At 46.8% G+C, this 21,312-nt stretch overlaps 1 pseudogene; it reads left to right on the top strand.

Annotated features, from left to right (window-relative positions):
* The first annotated feature begins 4,728 nt into the window (after window positions 1-4,728).
* On the top strand, window positions 4,729-18,812 carry LOC119809459 (annotated as a pseudogene).
* Window positions 18,813-21,312: the final 2,500 nt, after the last annotated feature.

The raw sequence follows: 21,312 nt of genomic DNA, 5'->3' as shown, positions 1-21,312 counted from the left end.
CATTTTCCCACTGGGAGGGTTCTTTGGGGATGGTGGGTGGCTGGGTCTGTATGGGGGCAGAAGATAGGGAGCCCTTAGCCAGCCCTGGAAATAGTAGGGACCGAATAGACAAGAGCAAGGCGCCAGACCAAGCTAGCTATGAAAGGAGGAAGGGGGTTGATGCACGGTTTCTTGTTCAGCCTTGGTACAAGGGATCCTGTTTGGTTCTCTTGATGGCTATGCAGCTGTTTGTCCTGCCTGTCTTCCCACCATGATATATTCTTCCCCAGCTGGCCCTGTCTTCAGACTCTGTGGTCACTATCCAGATCCCTTTTCCTATGCACTGGAATTTTAGTGCCTCCTGGAAGTCTTCCTTGAACATTACAGTTGCATTTGTTTTTAGTTGAAAGAACCTGGGCCTCTTCCCACAGAGTCTGTCTCACCTCTGTAGCTCATAAGTCGCCCTAGCTCCAATGGGGCCCCGGCCCTCCCCATTCTTGGCTAGCCTACATGCATCATGGGCAATGGACACAGCAAGGGTCAAGCCCTTCCCATGTAGTTCCTGATCCAGTCTTCATAGCAACTCACACGAGGCAACAACTCTTCCCATGTAAAGACAAGGCAGCTAGAGACTCAGAGAGGCTGGGCAGTATGCCCAGAGGATTCCACTCTTGAGTAGGTCTCCCTTCAGGCCCGTCATGCTTTTGCTCATGTGCCTTGCTTTTAGCATCTGGAAAGCTGGGGCAAACATTAGGTAAACATTATCCTTGGTATACATGTGATTAGAGCCAGGTCCCTGCTCCCAGGTATCTGAGTAAGACCTGTGTGTGCAGGACATCGTACCTGCAATGAGAGCTGTGTGTGCAGAACGCTGTTCCTTCCTGATATGGCTAGCCACTAACAAGACACCTACTGTACGTCCATTTCTACCTTTCTGTTCTATCTTTTGCATGTTTTGTGGGACATGTGGAGTCATGGCTGCAGACAGGCACCCTGTGAATCCAGCTCCATCTTTTGCTAGCTTTTACTAGGAGCATGAAGCAGTGTGGTTACAGCTTGCACCTTCTGGGATCTAAGAAAAGCTCAGTGGTGTGATGAAAATATTTGGGGTTCCTTCAGTAACTCTGGCTGCAGTTTAGGGTTCCTGGCCTCATGGAAGCCTTGAGATCAGAGTCCTCCCGCCTAGGCAGGATTCACCAGCCTGGAGGCCAGCAGTGGGAGAGGAATGCAGTCTTTAGCCTGCTTCTGGCAGGGCTCTGGAGGCTCCGCCTCCCCAGCTCCACCGGATCAGGGCTGGGGAAGCTGGGGATTAGAGGCCTAATTCCTCCAAGAATCCTGTTTTTCTTAGCCTCATGTGGATTGCTTTTTAGGAAAGGCCCCTCATCTAATCAGCCTGAGTCAACAGCTTCATTTATTTGGACACGTGATGTTATGTAACGGGAAACTGCTGTGTTTTTATATCACATATCTGACCGCCCCTCCAGGATGGCATCAGGAGGGAGATGCTTTAGGCTGCCGCCTGGGAGGGGCTCCTGCAGAGCCCATAGCTAGGCCTCAGAGCAGTGCTCTCTTGTATTTCATAACATGAGAATGACCAGAGGGTTCACATACCCACCTTTCTCTCCTCTTGCTGCTTTTGAGTCAAAAGAAAGGATTATGAGGCTCTGACCAAAATTCTTCACTCTTTTTCTTTCTCAGAATTAAGGAGACAATTTATTAACTATGTCTGTAGATAGTAGGGATGACTAGAGGAGAAAGATAGTCAGATGTGGTGGCAGACATTTGTAACTCCTGCATTGGGGAGGGGGAGGCAAGAGGATCACGAGTTTGAAACCAGCCAGAGCTACATAGTAAGATGTCTCAAGGAAGAAAGAATACTGGTTATTTATCAACAGCTCACACTTACATCGTGGTGAGTTATATTCTTTTCCATCTCCTTCCTGTCTCTGCCTTTGCCTAGTCTGTCACCCTTACATGCTTGGGACCAGTGAACATGCCTCTCCTATGTCCCAACCCTTCCTCTTCACGCCACACCTGACTTTGGTGTTGAACAAATTACCCAGATTTTCTCCCAGGCATTGATGCATGCATCCCATACTATTTTAACCATAAGATCAAGGGAAAGTACTAGCAAGAAAAGCATTTCCATTTTCCAGACAGGGAAACTGAGGTTCGATAACGTCCCCCCAGTCACAGCCTGGAAGGAGCAGAATGAGTGTGCAATGCAAGCCTGCATGACTGCAGTGTCATGGGGCCAGTGGGCCAGACTCTGTCTTTCTGGCACTTTCCTAACCCCAGCCAGGTTCGGACTTTGGTCTTAGTGAACAAGAGGTACTGTGCTTCTTACTATCTATTCATCCGTCTCCGAGTGCAGGTATTTCTATCTAATGTGTCAGCTGAGATGGACACTCAGTACATTTGGACCAAATGGATGTCACCACGAATTAAGGGGCCGGAGCTGTGCCTGGTTGCCTCTGCCATTCCCTGACTGCAATCACAGCCAGCTGAACTGGTTTCCTTACACTATGTTCTGCCTTGGGCACCCCAGAGCCAGATGGGAATGAGTCAGCACAGTTACCACCCTTTCCCCAGAGCACAGTTGGTCACTATTTTCATTCCCTAGACTGTGGGCACTGCAGGCTGTGTTATCATTCTTATGTTTTTCTTCCAAATAGGATATTATGAACAGCAGCAGATATTAAGGGACAACTATCTTAAGTGGAGAGTCTGAAGAGACAGTTATTGTGCATTCTCTCTCTCTTTCTCTCTCTCTCTCTCTCTCTCTCTCTCTCTCTCTCTCTCTCTCTCTCTCTCTCTCTCTCTCTCTCGTCTTGCTGGCCTTAGACTCACAGTCCCCAGTCTACAGTGTGCTAAACTTACAGGCGCGCCTGTCCAATTCTTATCATCTCCTTTGTTACGAGGGTCCTTGGACAGGAACTGCTGTGCATATGTGTGTAAGACCCAGAATTACTAAGAGTCTGGACAAGAAAGGACTGGGAGAACAGGAGGCAAATGCATTGCTGGGTGGACTGAGAAAACAAATCCCAGTGCTGGGTCTGGAAGCTTCTGCAAAAGGTAATGTTAACCCCTCAAACCAACTCACCCTGTGATTTTTTTTTCTTTTGCTTTGGGGGTTTATCAGAGACATCGGGGCCAGGCATGTAGTGGACTAAAGTTACTGGGACAAAGCTGTAGGCAGGTCAGTGCTCCACAGGGGAGTCCCAAGGGCCTGCAGGCAGCCACTGCCACCAAGAACTTCTAAGGCCAAGAAAGGGAAGCCTTGAAGCCAAACATCCCTGCGCGGCCCCAGGCAAATGTGTTCCTCATCAAGGCAGATACAAACAAAGTTTATTAAAAAGCCTTCTAAAAGGACATTCCAAATCACCAGCAGGCCTCCTCGAGGTGACTGCCCATTCTCTTACGTACTCTCGTTCCAGCCACGCTGGAGCTTTTCAAACACCAAGTCACCCATGTGTCTAGGAAGGAAAATAAACACGCAGCTTGGGGTGACCTGGCTCTCAGTGTGAGCATGCACTTTGTGACATTGCGGCTAGTAGGGGCGATAAGGATGACCCAGGAACGGAGGACACACAGGACATTGAGACCTCTGAGTCTGTGGGGTTTGAACCTCCTCTTTGTGCCCTAATGGTGGCCCAGCAGGCAGAGGAAGCACCCCTGTGGCTGTAGAAATGGTGGTTTGCTGTAGTGGAGTAATGACTGAATGGGAAAGGCCGCGGGTCTTTCTGCATCCTGGGCAGGAGGTGGGGAGGAGGGTTTTACCTCCAACTAATTGGGAATTTTTTCATCTGTGAAACTGGTCGGTTTTTTTTTTTTTTCAGTAGATTGGAGCGAGAGTTCTCTGGCTAGAGTTAGACTTGGGATTCTTAGAGGTTGGCCCAAAGCATGTTTTGGGTACTGTGTTAGTTACTTTTCTCAACTAGGGGAGGAACAATTTATTTTAGTTCATGGTGTCAGAGAATTTAGTCCTTGGTTGCCTTTCTATGTGCACTTGAGAAGAACATCATGGGGGTAGGAGCATGTGGTTGAGGAGAGCTCTTCACTGCTGGGCTAACCAGGAAGCAGGAAGAAAGACAGGAAGTGGCCAGGAACCCTAAGGGCCTTCCCCCTGTGATTTGCTTTTTTTTCATCAGAGTTCCATTTTCAAAGTTTCCAGAACCTTCCAAAATGGTGTCTCCATTTGGGAACTAGGGATACTTCATATGCAGACTAAAACTAGTTCCCTGTGGATCCTGGGGTCTTTGTGGCATAATACAACTTTCTTCTGTGAGTGAACCATAGTCTGAGTACACAAGAGGGCTGGTAAGTTAGCAATGGCGAGGAAAGAGTCTATCTCAAGTATCTTTTGTTGCCACTGCCCCTTGTGGCATTTTGGGTATCTCCCCTTCCTAAAATTTCATCACTTCATGAACAGGATGGCATACTTACTGCCTCCTGCCTTTGGTGTGAATGTTTGTACCAGGATCTAAACTGTTAGCAAAGACTGTGATACATGAGCATAGTTATTGTTACCTTTTTTACCCACTAAAAATATTTATTACTTTGTGTGTGGTGTGTTTGTAAAGGTGTCTGTGTCAGCGTATATGTGGAGGCCAGAGGACAGTTTGAAGGAGTTGGTTCTCTCTCCAATGAGGGATCAAACCCTAGGCAGGTCAGGTTGTTAAGAAGGGAGCAAGCACCTTCTCCTGCTGAGCCATGTTGCTTACCCTATTGTTACTTTTACTGTTGATCATGTCTATTACATTTGCTTATTCAACATTTTGGGGAGATAAGGAGTGTCCAGAAAGGAAAGGAAGAGTGGAAGAAGAAAGAAGGAGCCCAGAGCAGGTAGGGAAAACTTGATACTGATGCAAATTCGACTTGCAGGCCCAGAGAGATAGCTCAGCAGTTAAGAGCATGCGCTGCTCTTGCTGAGAATCAGGGTTCAAGTTCCCAGCACTCACACAGTGGCTAACAGGCTTCTGCAAGTCCCATTCCAGGTCATCTGATGCCCTCTTCTGGCTTCTGTGGGCACTGCATGCATGCATGTGATACACAGACATGCAGAGGAAACATCCCTATACACAAAAATAAATAAACCTTTAAAAAGTCGACTTGCAAGAATTTATTGATAGTTTCCTATGAACAGGTGTTGCACATAGAGACTGGAGCAAGCATCCCTTGTGACAGTTCCACGCTACACATCACAAGGAAGGGGAGTGAAGCTCAGGGGGTTTCAGGGATGGTCCAAACCCAAGGCATGGACAGGAGGAATGGAGACAGGTGGCTGATGCCACAGCCTGGCTCACAGCCTCTCACGGATCTCCAGCTCGGAGGCAAGGGATGCCCTTCCACTAAGGTTTGGGAACACTCATTTCTTTCTGGGAAGAGTCCGACTGGAGCTGCTAACGGCAACTGCTGGAGAGGTTCGTCCTGTCACAGAGTTGTGTACAAAAATCAGGGAAACGTGTGGCCAGTTTTGGTGACTCCAACTTTCCTGACTCTAAGCTTGTGATTTTGAACCCTGTTGCCCAAGCTTGCTACAGGAGAACTTTGCGAAATCCCTGCCTTGTAGGCTGCCCAGGTGGTTTCATCAGCATCTCCAGGAAGGCCAGGGCACCCGCATCTTCTTAAACACCGGCTGGTCCAAAGAGCATCATCTAGGCCTGAGAACCCCTCATAAGACAACCAGTTGGTACTGAAACTCTGCTCCTATTCACAGAGCAGGAGAGGGTGCTGTGAACTGGAAGTGGAGGATGTGTTGAGGCAAGGGTTAGGCACTGGTAGGAAGGTGGTAAAAGGGGAGAGATTAAATACTGCAAAAGGACATATGGGATCAAAGCACAGAGAGCCTAAATGTCTGGGTGCAGATGCGTCCAAGGCAATGGACGAGCTGGAATCACAGCAACAGTTGACGGCAAAGGACTGAGATATTTTGTTACCGAGGAGATGCCATCAACATCTCCATGGTGAAGTTTTCTAAGGCTCAGTTCTGTACCCGATTCTTTGCTTAGCCCAATGGATTTCAACATTCCTAGTGCTGTGATCCCTTGAAACAGTTCCTCTTGTTTGGGGTGACTCCAAAGCCATAAAATCATTTCATTGCTACTTCATAACTAATTGTGCTACAGTTAGGAATCGTAATGTAAATATCTGGTATGCAAGATATCTGATTTACAACCCCTGTGAAAGAGTCATTTGATTACTCCCTAAGGGGTCATGACCCACAGGTTGAGGACCACTGGCTTGATCCATCCTTTCTCTAACTAGACTCACCCATGCCAAGGATTTCTATCACCACCTGACTCCCAGGTTCCCATTTCTAGTTCATGTGATTCCTTGGAAACTCAACCCACTCATGATGTGACTCACCTGATATCTTCATTTAGATGGCACCCAAACACCCAGTGTCCTTCAAGACTATCTCCAGCCCAAGCTGGCCCTAGTGAATGATCAGGACTCAGGCTGGACCCTCCCTACTCTCTCACAGCCTCATCTGTCACCAGCGGCTCTCAGTACCTGCTCCCTTGGCACCCGTTAAAGACATATCTACTATTGTTCTCTTTTCAACCATCTGAATTGCCATGATTCTAGCTAATATATATATATATATATATATATATATATATATATATATCAGTCCATTTATGCTTACGTGATGACTTATGTCTGTCACCCATTTGTTTCTATCTTGCATAAGGCCAGCAACTGGAGTTATATGTTCTCGGCACCTTACCCCACACTCAGTAAACATGTGCTGGATTCCTGAATGAATAACTTTATTTTACGCTTTCAGCTGATGTGACGGTTATTGATATGGTACTTTCTCCAATGTGGGCTGTAGCTCTTCAAGCTGAAACTGGAGGCAATGCATTCAGATGATGACTATGTGTTCCACATGGTCTAGGGGTGTAGGCATCTGTCTATGAAAGTTGAACGAGGGGATTTGAGGGAACCAAATGCTCCGAGATGAGAACCAGCCACACCTTAGGTCATGCACATGTACACACACACTTGTTTGTGTCCCTGGCAAGCTCTTGTGCACTTACTTGGTAGGCATCTTTATTTGGGGAATTAACTATAAAACCAACTCTGCATTATTTCTGTGATTATGGAGCAAACAGAAAAGAAAACTAATTTGATGATGCCTGGCTTTCTGGAAAAGGGAAAATTAAAAATAGCATTTTCATGAGCTGCCCTTTGAAAGTGCTTCTCTTGGTCAGAACAGTTCACTGGGGGAAACATGATGATTCCAAACCTCCTTTATATTGGTTCCTGCTGGAGGTGACAGATTCTGCTCTGGACCATGACATTCTGGGTCATCAGGGTTACACCATGCTGCCTCTGCCATCAGAACAGCCCAGTCCTAGCATATCCCTTCTTCCAGGGAAAGGTCATGAGGAGGCGTCTTCTCTGGGATTCTTGTAGATGGGCAAGACTTGAAGGGAAAGACTCCCGAGGCCAGGCCCTCTTTCGGATCCTCCTCGTCTAAGATGTGTCTCCAAGGAAACCCCCAGCTTCAGGATGACAACTGACTGCTTTTTCTTGCTGTCAAGGGGAAGCCAAGTTTCCCTAAAGCAGAAATCACAGGAGTTCACTCGGCTTATCTTCCTGGCTTGTGAGGGTGCTCAGGATTTGCTTGGTGAGGGCAGAGGTATAGCCAAGAAGTTGTTAGGAATTAAGCCTGGGATTAGAGAAACTAAGTTTACTTCGTGGATCTGCCACTTCTTTCTGGATGAGAATTTGGGGCAATTTCCTAAATAACATTTAGCCTGTTTTCTCACCCATGAAAAGGAATGATGATACTAGTTATGTTACTATATAAGATTTTGTGAGTTGTATCGATCCAATGGTTCAGCACCTAGCAACAGGAGATATACCAGAAATTCCTGTTTGTGGATTCCACTACAAGTAAGTTCTCAGGACTTCAATCTCACTACTCATTTGAATAAAAGAAAAATAGAAGCTAGAGGCTACTTCCCTTTGCTGCTGTCTTATGAAACAAGTCCTCAATTTAGAATCCACATATTTGGCCGACGAAATGTCATCAGGAGACATGAACTGGAACCCAACATCCCCAGCCAGCAGCCCCTTCTTTGTATATGTATTATAGATCACAGTGCTTAATGCTAATTGTTGTCTCCTTTACTAACTCTTGTTAAGTTGATCTAAGCATATATTTTTTTAAACTGGTGGTCAAACCCAGAACCTTATGCAAGCTAGGTGTATTCTCTATCGCTGTGCCACGTTCCAGTTCCCCATCTTTTGTTTCTTCTGAGGCAGGGAATTGTTAAATTGCCTAAGATAGTTTGGAACCCAAGATCTTCCTGTCTTAGTGTCCTGAGTATCTGAGATTTTGTTTGCCATCGTACCTTCTTTCTTTGGGACTCTTTCTCCTTCAGAGAGGAACGACTTGTCAGTTGTTGTTGGCCATCAGAGAGTACAGAGCAGGAAGTCCCACTTATTTTTGGGCTAAAACTCCAACCACTCCATACAGATGGCCCCTAATGAGGTCAATACAGCAGAGGCAGCATCCACTCTGAAGGGTTGCTTGCAGGGTCAGGCTCATGCCTGGTGTGAGCCTGATTAGGAAGACGGAGGAGGCCAGCTGACCCTTACTGACTCCTTAGGCTGCCATCTTGTGGCAACTGCTCTTAGTCCAGTTCTGCCTGCCAGTTCTAATGTCTTCAAAGATGCCCCTCCTTGGGGTCTTACACAATACCTGCCTGTTTTGACATGTGGAGCTCCGAGTCTTAACCTCCCCTGGAGGAGAAAAGCAGAATGGGCCAGATGACTCCAGAATGGGGCTTCTCGGCGTAGGTTATTCAGGCCAGCAGTAGCTGCAGGGTGACCAGGTGATGTGTCTGGGGCAGCACAGCGCTGGCACGAGTGAGGACCATCACTTAAGTGACTGAGCACTTCTTATATATGAGTCTATTTATTCCTAACAACAGCCTACTGAGTTATACCCTGCTTTCCATCACCACTCCCAACGGGCTCTCACCACATAGCCCTATCTAGCTTAGAATTTGATGTGTAGGCCAGGCTGGCCTTGAACTCACAGAGACCTGCCTGTTCTTGCCTTCTCAAGGCCTGGGTTAAAGGTGTGTGCTCTACACCTGGCCTATTTTCCCCATTTATAGATGAAGAAAGCAAGGCACAGAGACATTGAAGCTCAAAATCTTGAAGTAAATTTGTGTTAGAGTTGGAATTCAAAAATAAGGCTTTCCTAACTTTAAAGCCCATGTTCTACCATCCCTGACTGGCCCCCTGCACCGCCCTGGAGGATAGGCTATGAGGCTGCATACCTGGGAGCCTGTCCTGGCTTAGCCACACCCAGTCACTCACCTCAAAGTGGTGCTTCCTCACAGGGTGGCGGAAAGGACCAAATGAGCATGTCAATACATTTAGTACAGTGCCCAGGACAGGTGAGGCCTCAGAATGGTGGTCTTCCCTTTGGTTTGGAAGGAAAGAAGTGGGGGCTCTCACCTTTCTGCTTGGTCCCTCCACCTTTGAAGCCTCTTCCTCCTCCTTTCAGCTCCAAAACACTTTTTGTATTAACATCGGGAGTTCCTTGACCCCTGGGTTCATTTCTTCATTTAGTTAGCTAGCTGGGCCTCACAGAAAAGGTAGTTCTGTATGGTGTAAAGAGCTTTGAACTTGAATTGAGGAGGCCTTGCCGCTAGCACAGCCTCTCTGAGCCTCAGTTTCCCCGTCAGTGAGACAGGAGAGCTGTCCACACCCTGGGCTGCTGTGCATGTGTGGTGCATATGCAGCCACTTCCTGATTCCCCATCCACCGTAGACCATGATTAATCAATTGCAGCATCTTCGTTCGTGATCCTGAATGTGGCACGGAGTCCCCCCTCACACATGGAGGCAATCACTGTCAACTGCTTAGAGTTGAAATGACAGTTGGAGCCTCTGAGATATTTCTGGAGCGATTTGCTAAGGGCCCTTTTAGCTCTGCCACTGTGGCTCTAGCAACCATACCCAGTGGTGCTGAGAGAAGGCAAGGAGCCTAGGTCTGACCCCTGACTACGAGTGTATCTAGCAGCTTTGTCATTTGGACAAGTGGCTTCCACTCCCTGAGCTCTATTTTCTAATTTGTAATTTGGGAGTTTTAACACATGCTCTCTTCCTTGGCATTACCGTGAGACAGAAACCACTGTAGCTTTTTGTAGGTGGGGCCTACACATTCCAGCCACACCCTCTGTGTTTAGAACAGGGCCAGGTCCAGAGCAGCATGATAGAATGTTAAATCTGTAGAAAGAGAAGGAACCACAAACCCATGCAGAATATCTAGAGAAGTGGTACTCAGTCTTTACAGAATATAAGGGTAGTGACTGGAACCCTTGCAGCGTGTACATTCCAAGGCACCAAGGAGATCATCCAGATGGCTGAGGTGGGGCCTGGGTAGCCTATTTTCAACAGGCCATCCTAGGAACCCTGCTGTAGGCAGTCTGTGGGAAGCCTGGGCTCAGAATGAGGGTGGCAGTCAGCTGGCCTCCCTTTGTTTTCCAGGAGGGAGGTACAGGGAAGGGTAGCTGTGCCTGCTTCTCACACCCTGTTGGCTACCTGAGACACAGGTCCCCAGCTGACAGATGCTCTTAGCTATTACACTCTGGCCTGAGAGGCATGCTCAGAAAGGTCACAAGTAAAACGAGAGCACCAGGGTCTGAGGCCGTTCTCAGCTGTCTTGTGAGGAGCCTACATAACTCTCCTCAACTTCAGCTACAAACCCAGATTATGCTCTTTGTGAAGAAACATTCAAGAACAGACAGGCTGGTGAATGTGTGTGTGTGCGTGTGCGCCTGCGTGCCTGTGTGCTCCCGTGCTGATTTAACCGTCTACATGGATCCAAAAACAAGAAGTAGACAGTAAAAAGCGAACGGACGTCTGGGCTTTTCTTTTCTTCTCTGCATTCAATGAACAGAGATCTTTGCAAAGCCCCATTCTGTAGTTGGTTGTTTTCTTGCTCTTACTCTTTGGACTCTTTTGTTCTTTATTCTTTTGGGGGACCTGCCACCCAGCTCCCAAATAAATACATGGAGGCTTATTCTTAGTAAATGCCCGGTGTTAGCTTGGCTTGTTTCTAGCCAGCTTTTCTTAAATTATCCTGTCTACCTTTTGCCTCTGGGCTTTTACCTTTTTCTATTTCGATATATCCTTCTTTATTTCTTATTCTGTGGCTGGCTGTGTACCTGAGTGGCTGGCTCCTGATCTCCTCCCAGATTTCTCCTTCTGTTTATTCTCTCTGCCTGCCAACCCCCACCTATCTTTCCTCCTGCCTCACTGTTGGCTATTCAACTCTTTCTTAGCCCAATCAGGTGTTTTAGGCAGGCAAAGTAAAACACAGCTTCACAGAGTTAAACAAATGCAACATAAAAGAATGCAACACATCTTTGTATCATTAAACAAACGTTCCATAGCATAAACAAATGTAACACATCTTAAAATAATATTCCACAACACCATTCACTAGGTAGAAATGGAAGTCTCTCAACCTGTGCTTCACTGTGTGCTAAGGCAGCCTATATGGAGATAGCTCCCATCACAGGAACCCCCGCCAACTCTCTGCTTTCAAAACCAGGGCTCAGTGGGCAAAGTCTGACATTCCTCTGGTCTCTTGGTACTGAATTTGGAACACCAACTGATGGTTCTCAGGTATCTATATGGCCCCGCATCCCTAGTGATAGTGCCTTGGGTTCTTTGTCTCCCTGAGTTTTGCTGTGGTCCCCCGCCCAGATTCAGATATTCCACTGTGTCTGTTTCTGCAACTCTTCAAACCCTGCTAACTCATGATGAGTTCACCAGGACCTAGGACAAGCAAGACACCATCAAAATTGGGTTAAAGGAAGCCTAGCCTGAGTCATTTGCTTGCTTTTGCTTGGTCTTAGATGGCTAGGAATATTCTGCGGAATGTTCTTGCTAAAGTACAGTGTGACACCTGGATGTCCCACTCAATACCCAGCCTTCTGCACCCTAGACCCAGACCTTTAGGGCTCCCTGCTGTCCTAACCAGTGCTTCCCTTCTCCCAAGTGAAACCAGATGGTTGGGGTGGGCAGTGAGGTTAGTTTGAAGGGACCCAGGGAAAGTTGAGCTTCTGATCTACCAACTACCCCAAACTGCTTCTGAACGGGTTTATCCATGAACAAACACCCAAATTTCTTTTATCTCCCAATCACCCAGAATCTGATCCCTTATTTAGTCCTGAAACTCAGAAGCTAATCTTTTATTTATCTCTACCGTAATCCCATTTCAGGCTCTGTATGGAACATTCCACTTGGGAACAAACTCTAGGATTTCAGAAAGACCCCCAGTTGGGAAAGCATAAGGGTTTCGAAGGGAAAGTAAAACCAGGCTGAGGATGTTTTGGCTCCCTGTGTGAGCTGGAGGAAGAATGCAGATCATCTGGGTTCCTGGGGTGGGTAATGAGCTATGGGCAAGCTCCCTGATCACTTAGCCACAGAGGATGGGGGAAGAGCGGGGCTGGTATGACATGAGGCAAGGCAGACTGGCTGAGACACTCACAGCCTTTTCTTTTTTTCTTTCTTTTTTTTTTTTTTTTGAGACAGGTTTTTTCTGTAACTTTAGAGCCTGTCCTGGAACTAGCTCTTGTAGCCCAGGCTGGCCTCGAACTCACAGAGATCTGCCTGCCTCTGTCTCCTGAATGCTGGAACTAAAGGTGTGCACCACCACTGCCTGGCTTCACAGTCTATTCTTAATGGTATCTTGGCCCTAAAGCCAGAAAAAAGATCACTGAAAGTCATTGCTGCTCAGGGTGTAAGTTTTACTCCTGGTGGATCAGGAGCAGAATCAATGTGGAAGATAGGGACAATGTAGTAGGTAGGGAGAAGGCCCACCCCTTTTCTCCATCTACCCAGTCTAAGCCAGTTGACCACAAGGGACCCTGAAAGGACCACTTGGCCTCTGACCGGCTTCTAGAATATCCTCTCTGTTCATTTCCACCTTCATCTCCCATGCATTTTGTCCCCTCTGGTCTGTCACTGGTGTTTCTGAGATTCAGCTTCAGAAGGTAGAGATGGGTGGGTCTTTGAGGTCTAGTCTAACACCTTCCCATTTAACAGATGTGAGGTCATAAGAGCCTGAGAAGAGGTGGGGCTTTCCCCCTAGAGTCTCATCACTCAAGAAAACATAATGGTTAATTTCTCCCATTGTTCAGATATGTGTGCCTAGGGCTGACTCATTCTCAAGAGGCAAATGTGTTCTTATGACCAACATTAGCATCTCTTCTCTGAGTGAGGCCCTGTGGCTCTGCCTCTACCCTGGTCTACTTCATTTTTCCTGCCTCTTTATTTAGCGTTGTCTGATGGTCTCCAGAGAAAGATTTGCAAGCACCCTTGGTGTCTTTCAATGACCCTAGCTGGGATGTGCTGTATATGAGGACCCTCAGGAAACTCTTCAGAAGAACCCCTCTGTCCTTTGGGGTCTCACTAGAGACTGTTAGTTCACTCATGGGGCTACAACAGGATTCCCGAGGCATGGTGGCTTCTCAACAACAAGACTTTCTTCATCACCGTTCGGGAATCTGGGAAATCTGTCATCAAGGCACCATGAGAATCTACATCTGGTGAGGGCCAGCTTCCTGCTTCATGCATGGTGCTAGGGTTCTCTACTATTCCAACAATGGCTGTCTTCCAATGGGAGGTCTAAGAGTCCAATAGCTGCTCAATCCCATGATGCCGGGTGTCTCCACTGGTCTTCTGTAGACGCCGGAATCCTGAAGAAGTAGGCCCTAATGCCAGTGAAGGAATGAACTTGCCAGCGAGAGTGAGAGCAAACAGGCGAGATGCAACCCTTTCCTTCTTTCCTGTTCTTTACATAGGCTGACAAGAGATGCTGTGGGCCAGATTTCAGGTAGATCTTTTCACCTTCAAAGATGCAGACATAGGGTAGGTCTTCCCACTCCAAACGATTCAGTCAAGAAAAGCCCCTCCCATGTACCCAGCCACTTGGGTCTTAGTGAATCCTAGATGTAATTGAGTTGACAATTCAGAATAGCCAGAGCACAGGGTATCTTCTGGAAGCGTGGTTACATGGTGGAGGGGCAAGACAGCTCTTTGGGTCACTAATCTCATACATGAGGGATCCATCTCCAAGATCTAATTACCCCCCGGAAGCTCCTTCCTCTTGCTACCAGCATATTGTTTACCAGGTGTTCAGCATATAGATTTATGGGGATTATAAGCATTTGGATTACATCAGAAAGAAAGTAAATTGTTAAGACCTGTGAGACCCAAGGCATCTGTCTTAGTCAGTGTTCTATCTCTGTGAAGAGACACCATGACCATGGCAACTCTTCTGAAGAACATTTATTCGGGGCTGGCTTACAGAAGTTTACTCCATTGTCATCATGGTGGGAGAGTGGCGGCACACAGGCAGGCATGGTTCTGAAGTAGCTGAGAGTTCTACATCTGGATATGAAGGCAGCAGGAAGAGAGGGGGGGAGGGAGGAAGGAAGGAGGGAGGGGAGAGAGGGAGGGAGAGAGGGAGGCAGGGAGAGAGAGAGACAGAGACAGACAGAGAGAGAGAGAGAGAGAGAGAGAGAGAGAGAGAGAGAGAGAGAGAGAGCGAGCGCACAATGGGCCTGGTTACTTTGGAGACTCCAAAGCCCACCCACAAGGACACACTTCCACCAACATGGCCAAACCCGCTGTAACTCTGATACACAGGTATCTGGCTGACCCTTGAGAACCACTGGTTTAGGGGTCATCTTTGAAGTGGACCATCTCTCTGCTCCCAGCAGCCATTACTTACTTACTTTTTTTTTTAAATTCTTCTTTCATATAATACACTCTGACTGAAGTTTCTCTTCTCCCCACTTCCCCCAGATGCCCCGTCTCCCCGCTCACCAGATCCACTTCTTTTCTTCCGTCCCCTTTCAGAAAAGAACAAGCCCTCAGGAATCCCAGCACTTTGAAGGAAGAGGCAGGAGGATCTCTGAGTTCGAAGTCAACTTGGTTTACACAGAAAGGCTCTGTCTCAAAAAAGGCAAAATTAGCCGGGTGGTGGTGGCACACGCCTTTAATCCCAGCACTCGGGAGGCAGAGGCAGGCGGATCTCTGAGTTCAAGGCCAGCCTGGTCTACAAGAGCTAGTTCCAGGACAGGCTCTAGAAACTACAGGGAAACCCTGTCTCGAAAAACCAAAAAAAGGGTAAAATTAATTAACTAATCAGTAGAATATAGTATATTCATATGGAATTCAAATCTTTATTAGAAATAAATCCTGTCATCTTTTTAAAAATACAGTTTAGTAAAAAAGCCAAGCAAGGAATATGGTATCTGTTATGAAACCTAATTGTTTACAAAACAACATAAATGTTACCTTTTATATCTACCCATAGGGGTCTTTTTTTTTTAAAACAACATTTATATATTGACTGGACTAGTAACAACTTGGTTATAATGACAATCGTTTTTACCAGAGAATGTTATAAGGGCTGTGTGTGTTGAAAGATACTCATGACGTTACATACAATATTTTTTTTAATAGTTAAAAAAAACCCTCTAAAATAGTACTAAGAGACAACTGTCAACTCTGGGTTATGGCTCATTAGCATGAACAGTTTTTGAAAACCAATTAGACAAATTTCTATGCTGTGGGATGCAGTGTGCCCTGATGAATAATTGTACCTGCCTACTTCTGTCTGAGTGGTGGGATTCAAAGTGTATAACACCACACTCACTGTGCCCCTCTGCTTTGTTTTTGTTTTTTTTGAGACAGGGTTTCTCTGTGTAGCCTGGCTGTCCTGGAACTGACTCCATAGACCAGGCTGGCCTCAAACTCAGAGATCCACCTGCTTCTGCCCCCAGTGCTGGGATTAAGGACGTGTGCCACCACACCCAGCTATCATTGTGCCCCTTTGTGATGAAGCAATGTCACAATTTCTTCTCCCCACTAAATATTACTTCCCTTAACTCTTATCTTAACAATAATTATAATAAAAACCTCTGAAAGATCTAGTGCATTACATTTGGGTGTTATTTATTTATTTAAGTATATATTTACTTTGATTGGCCTGGTTCTGACAAAGGTGTTAAAGAGAAACAGGGAGATGAAATTGAAGAATGATATTGGTAAAATTATAAGTTCATTATTACAAAGAGAAGGGAAAACCCAGAGGCCAAAAGGTAGACAGAGTAATTTAAGAAAAACTGGCAAGACGAAAGTCAAGCTGAGGCTGGCCATTCATAAATAGATTGGAGAAAGCTGGGTGGTGGTGGCGCACGCCTTTAATCCCAGCACTCGGGAGGCAGAGGTAGGCAGATCTCTGTGAGTTCGAGACCAGCCTGGTCTACAAGAGCTAGTTCCAGGACAGGCTCCAAAGCCACAGAGAAACCCTGTCTCGAAAAACCAAAAAAAAAAAAAAAAATAGATTGGAGAGAAGATGGAGGAGCATGGGAAGTAATGAAACACAGGGTAAATTTTTAAAACTTATCTTAGGGTTCTGTTGGTGTGACAAAATACCCTGACCAATAAACAACTTGGGGAGAAAAAAGATCATTTGGCTTACACTTCAGCATTGCTGTTCATCAGTGAGGAAAGTCAGGACAGGAGAACCCAGGACCAGCAGCCCAGGGATGGAACCACCCACTGTGGGTTGGGCCCTCCCCCCATTGATCACTAAATGAGAAAATGCCTTAAAGCTGTATCTCATTGAGGCATTTCCTCAGCTGAGGCTCCTTCCTCCCACGACTCTAGCTTGTACCAAGTTGATACACAAAACCAGCCAGTACAAGAATCAGGTGAATTTTAATCAGGAATTGGGATGAAACAGTTTGACAAGACTCAGCAGAAGGGGGTGGAGGTGGAAGTAATAGCACAGGCTGTGGAGGTGACGCAGGCTGATGCCTGCCTATCTGTGTTTCCACTGCTACCACACAGGAGTCACCCAAACCTGGTTTCTCTTTTGATGGCCCCATCTGTTACTGATCAAGGAACTTTAACTTTTTTTTAAGACAGGGTTTCTCTGTGTAATAGCCCTAGCAGTCCTGAAACTCACTCTGTAGATTAGGTTGGCCTTGAACTTGGAGTTCTGCCGGCCTCTGCTTCCTGAGCGCTGGAGTTGAAGGCATGTACCACCATGCCTAGCTTGATTGCTTTTAAGATGATAAACAATGGGGCAAACAATCTCAAATCTGAAACTGAGCACAAGAGAAGACCATAGTTCCCTACTGACTGCCTAGGAATGAAGGCACTGCCCTGCTGGTGGTTTGGTGTCTTCAAATGCGCTGTGGTGGCCCTAAAGTGATTCAGCGGGTGGGAAGGATTTAAGGACAAGCTATCCCTTCCACATTCCACAATCAGTCACAGATCCATCATTCCAGGATGCCGCCTCCATTAAAGTCAAGAATCTGTCACAACTTTGCAGGTTGTACAAAACAAAACAGCATGACCATGCTTAGCCACTCCCTTGCAAGGCAGCAAAGAGCTGTAGAGTCACTGCAATCTGCTGTGTGGGAAAATCTGTCTGTTCACCCACCTACATACACGTTCAGCTAGAAGAAAACCAGGGCTAGACTGAGCGAGTTTAAGAACAAAAGGATGGTTTATCTAATAAAGGATAAGATGCTGCCAATAACTATGCGAGTGGACACTACACCATTGACAAGGAGATTGCTGACCTTGTTTTGGACTGAATTTTAACACTGGCTGACTAGTGCACAGGTCTTCATGGTTTTCCGCAACTTTGATGGGAAATTGGCTCTGGGTTCACCTCCTTGCTAATGGAGCACCTCTCTGTTGATTATGGAAAGAACTCTCTGTTTACTTAGGCCCCAGGTTTCCACTGATATGGTTGAGATCTACAATTCCTTCCTCACCACCCACACCGCTCTGGAGCATTCAGATTATGCCTTCATAGTCGACAATGAGGCCATATATGGCATCTGTTATAGAAACCTTGATATTGAGCATCCAACCTACACTGCCTTATTAGCCAGATTGTGTCTTCCATCACTGCTTCCCTCAGATTTGATGGGCCCTGAATGTTGACCTGACAGAACTCCAGATCAACCTGGTGCCCTAATCCCCATATAGGGAAGTGTCCCTTTGGCCATATATGCCTGTCATCTCTGCTGAAAAAGCCTACCACGAGCAGCTTTCTGTAGCAGAGATCACAAAAGCCTGCTTTGAGACAGCCAACCAGATGGTGAAATGTGATCTTTGCCATGGTAAATACATGACTTGTTGCCTGCTGTACCATGGTGATGTGGTTTCCAAAGATGCCAATGCTGCTATTGCCACCATCAAGACCAAGTGCAGCATCCGGTTTGTGGATTGGTGGCCCACTGTCTTCAAGGTTGGCATTAATTACCAGCCTCTCACTGTGGTACCTGGTGGAAACCTGGCCAAGGTTTAGAGAGCTGTGTGCATGCTGAGCAACACCACAGCCATTGCTGAGACCTGGGCTCACCTAGATCACAAGTTTAATCTGATGTGTGCCAAGCGTGCCTTTGTGCACTGGTATGTGGGTGAGGACCTGGAGGAGGGGGAGTTCTCTCAGGCCCATGAGGACGTGGTTGCTTTAGAGATGGATTGTGAGGTTGGTGTGGTGAGGAGAGGGTGAGAAAGGAGGAGAGGAATATCTGTCTATTCTTTTGTTTGTTTGTTTTTGGTTGTTGGTTTTTCAAGACAGGGTTTCTTTATGTGTAGCTCTGGCTGACCCGGCTGGCCTTGAGCTCAAAGAGATCCTCCCGCCTCTGCCTCCCTAGGGGTTAAAGGTGTGCATCACCACTGTCTGACCCAATCCATTCTTTCAGCTCCGGTATCATGCCAGATTCCCAAAACTTCAGCTTCAATATTAGCTGACAGACACCATTGGTTCTAATCATGTTATTTTTCTTCTGTGATCATGTCTTATCTTCTTCATGTGCACCTGTCAGGTTTTCCCATGATGTCTCAAAGAGAGAGCTTTAAGAACAGGCTGCCTGGGACAGGTGGCAGAAGTCATCCAGGCCTCAAGGTAGGGCTGCCCTGATGGACAAATATGTGATGGAGAGATGGGAAAGAGAACACTGGAGCTGGCTGTGTGCTGTGGAGAGGCGGGAGTGGGGACGAGCTGACAGCGACAGGCGTGATAGTGGGCTGTGGTCGACAGCGGGACACATTGCTGAGTAGGGCTGATCAGGGTGCTGAGCAGCAGGATCTTCCTGACTGAGCAATGATGGAGGCCTGAGATGAGGAATGTCCCCTTTCCGGATTGTGCTTCCTTGAAGGACCACCTTGGTCCATGATGCCACCAGAGGCCATGTTGGTGTCTGTGCTTCATGCTGCTGCCCCAGGCTGTGATGAAGCCTGAGATCCATGTGGACATTCATGGACAGTACTGCTGACTGAGGCCATGTCTATATCAATGGGCCTTGCTGCTGCCAGGAGCCATACCTATGTGAACGGCCTGCGTTGTCCCCTGGGGCCATGGTGATGTTCAGGTCTGCCTCCAAGGGGCTCTTCTGAGTCAGTAGTTCTACAGCAGCTGGAGCCTGTGTTTGTGACCAACAGAAACCATGTGGAAGCCCAGAATCCATGCACTAGCTGAACATAGAGAGCAAGCAAACTGCCTTTGAAGAGTTTGCCATTAAATATTCCATTTAAATATTCAAATAGGCTGAATTCTTTATGGTGAAGCATATTAGTCTCATTCCAATAGTAAACACTTTTTAAATTTATTTATTAGATAAAAAAAATCCAAGTTCCCACTCCCTCCTGTCCTCCCATCCCCTCCACATACCCACCCACCCACACCCACATCTAATTCTCAAAGAGGGTAAGGCACATTGCCTTGTGGAAGGTTCAAGGCCCTCCATACTATATCTAGGCTGAGCAAGGTATCCATACAAAGAGATTAGAATTCCAAAAAGCCAGTACATGCAGTAGGTATAAATCCTGGTGCCACTGCCAGTGGCCTCTCAGTAAACCATGTTTACTCTTTATGACTGTCTTCCCCTCCCTCTCCGTTCTCTCTCTTTCTCTTTCTTTTCTCTCCTCTTCTAGCTTAATCTCACCATTGTGTGAGAAGCACTATAGATCAGGGCTACACTTGGCCCTTTCTTAGGCTCATGTATGTGTTTGTGTATATGTATGTATGTATGTATATATGTATGTATGTCAAACGGGGATCAGCTGACCCAGTCTTGTATACACTGTGGCTGCTGTGTAGCAGTTAGATGACAGGAGAAGTTACCACACTTTCTCAGTGGCATCTTCATTGAAATTTTCTCACCACTTAAATGATACATCTCTGTATTTACTCCATGGATATATTGATATCCAATTGGAAAAAACGTAAAAAGGCAGGAGGACAGTCATACGATACTCGGTCTGACCTGGCGAGTAATCTCTTGGGAAAGAATCTCCAAAGAGTTTCTCTGCTTCTGAATGTGGGCTCCAATTCCTGAGCCATCTGCCTATACCTAGACGACAGCCATGCCCAACCATCCACACACCTTGTATCCTCCCTTATCTCACCCCCACATATATATGGAGACAAATCTCTCTCTCAGAAAGCCATTCATCCACACGACATAGTATGGTCTATATATTTTATTAATAATAAGTGATGTTGGAATTAGAAACATTGGTTTGCAAAAGAGCATTTTGCAGTAAGAAATGAGTTTGTGTTTGTTGGATAGCAAGCCGGACTTCACAGGGATCTGGTATCCTCGGCTTCTCAAGAGCAGCGCACTAAAGGACTATGCAAACTGCTGTCTTCAGTAGCTGTCCGGTTTGTTTTTTGTTTGTGTTTCAAGCCAGGGATTTTCCCATACAGTTCTGTTTGTCCTGAAGAGACAGTGAAGAGAATCCATCCAGCAGGGCAGGGAACCAACCATCTTCTTCGACTGGGGTATTTGCGAGTTTCCCCAGAGAGCAGCTTGAAGTGTCCAGGAGGACCCATGCAGGCACCGGTCTCCTTCCAGTCAGGGGAAGGAACACAGAAAGGAGACTGGCAGCCTAGCAACGCCAGTGCTGCCTTGGTTTCTGAGATCCATGCTTGGGTCACCGAGGGTTCTTGGAGGGAACCACCTGTGTGCAGAGGAGGTTGGCATGGAAGGTTTTGAGATGAATCCCAGAACTGGAAGAGAACTTTCTGTCTCTCCAAGGTGCTTTTGAAGTTGAGGGGTGAGCTTAAGTGTCTGGACCCTTCTCGAAGTCCTTCTCCTCTCCCCTGCATAATGTGCAAGGAAAAGTACTCGCTGTTCGCCAAGTCTCAATGGTAGGTTCCTGGTTGTCTCGGGGCACCCTGGGAATCCCCTAGGGCGGCCAGATAAATGTCCGAGGTGCTGTTTGTTGGGGTGCAGTCGTCGTCCCTTTC

The sequence above is a fragment of the Arvicola amphibius genome, chromosome 3, assembly GCF_903992535.2.
Source record: "Arvicola amphibius chromosome 3, mArvAmp1.2, whole genome shotgun sequence".
Lineage (NCBI taxonomy): Eukaryota > Metazoa > Chordata > Mammalia > Rodentia > Cricetidae > Arvicola > Arvicola amphibius.
This window is presented reverse-complemented; position numbering and strand designations above follow the sequence as displayed.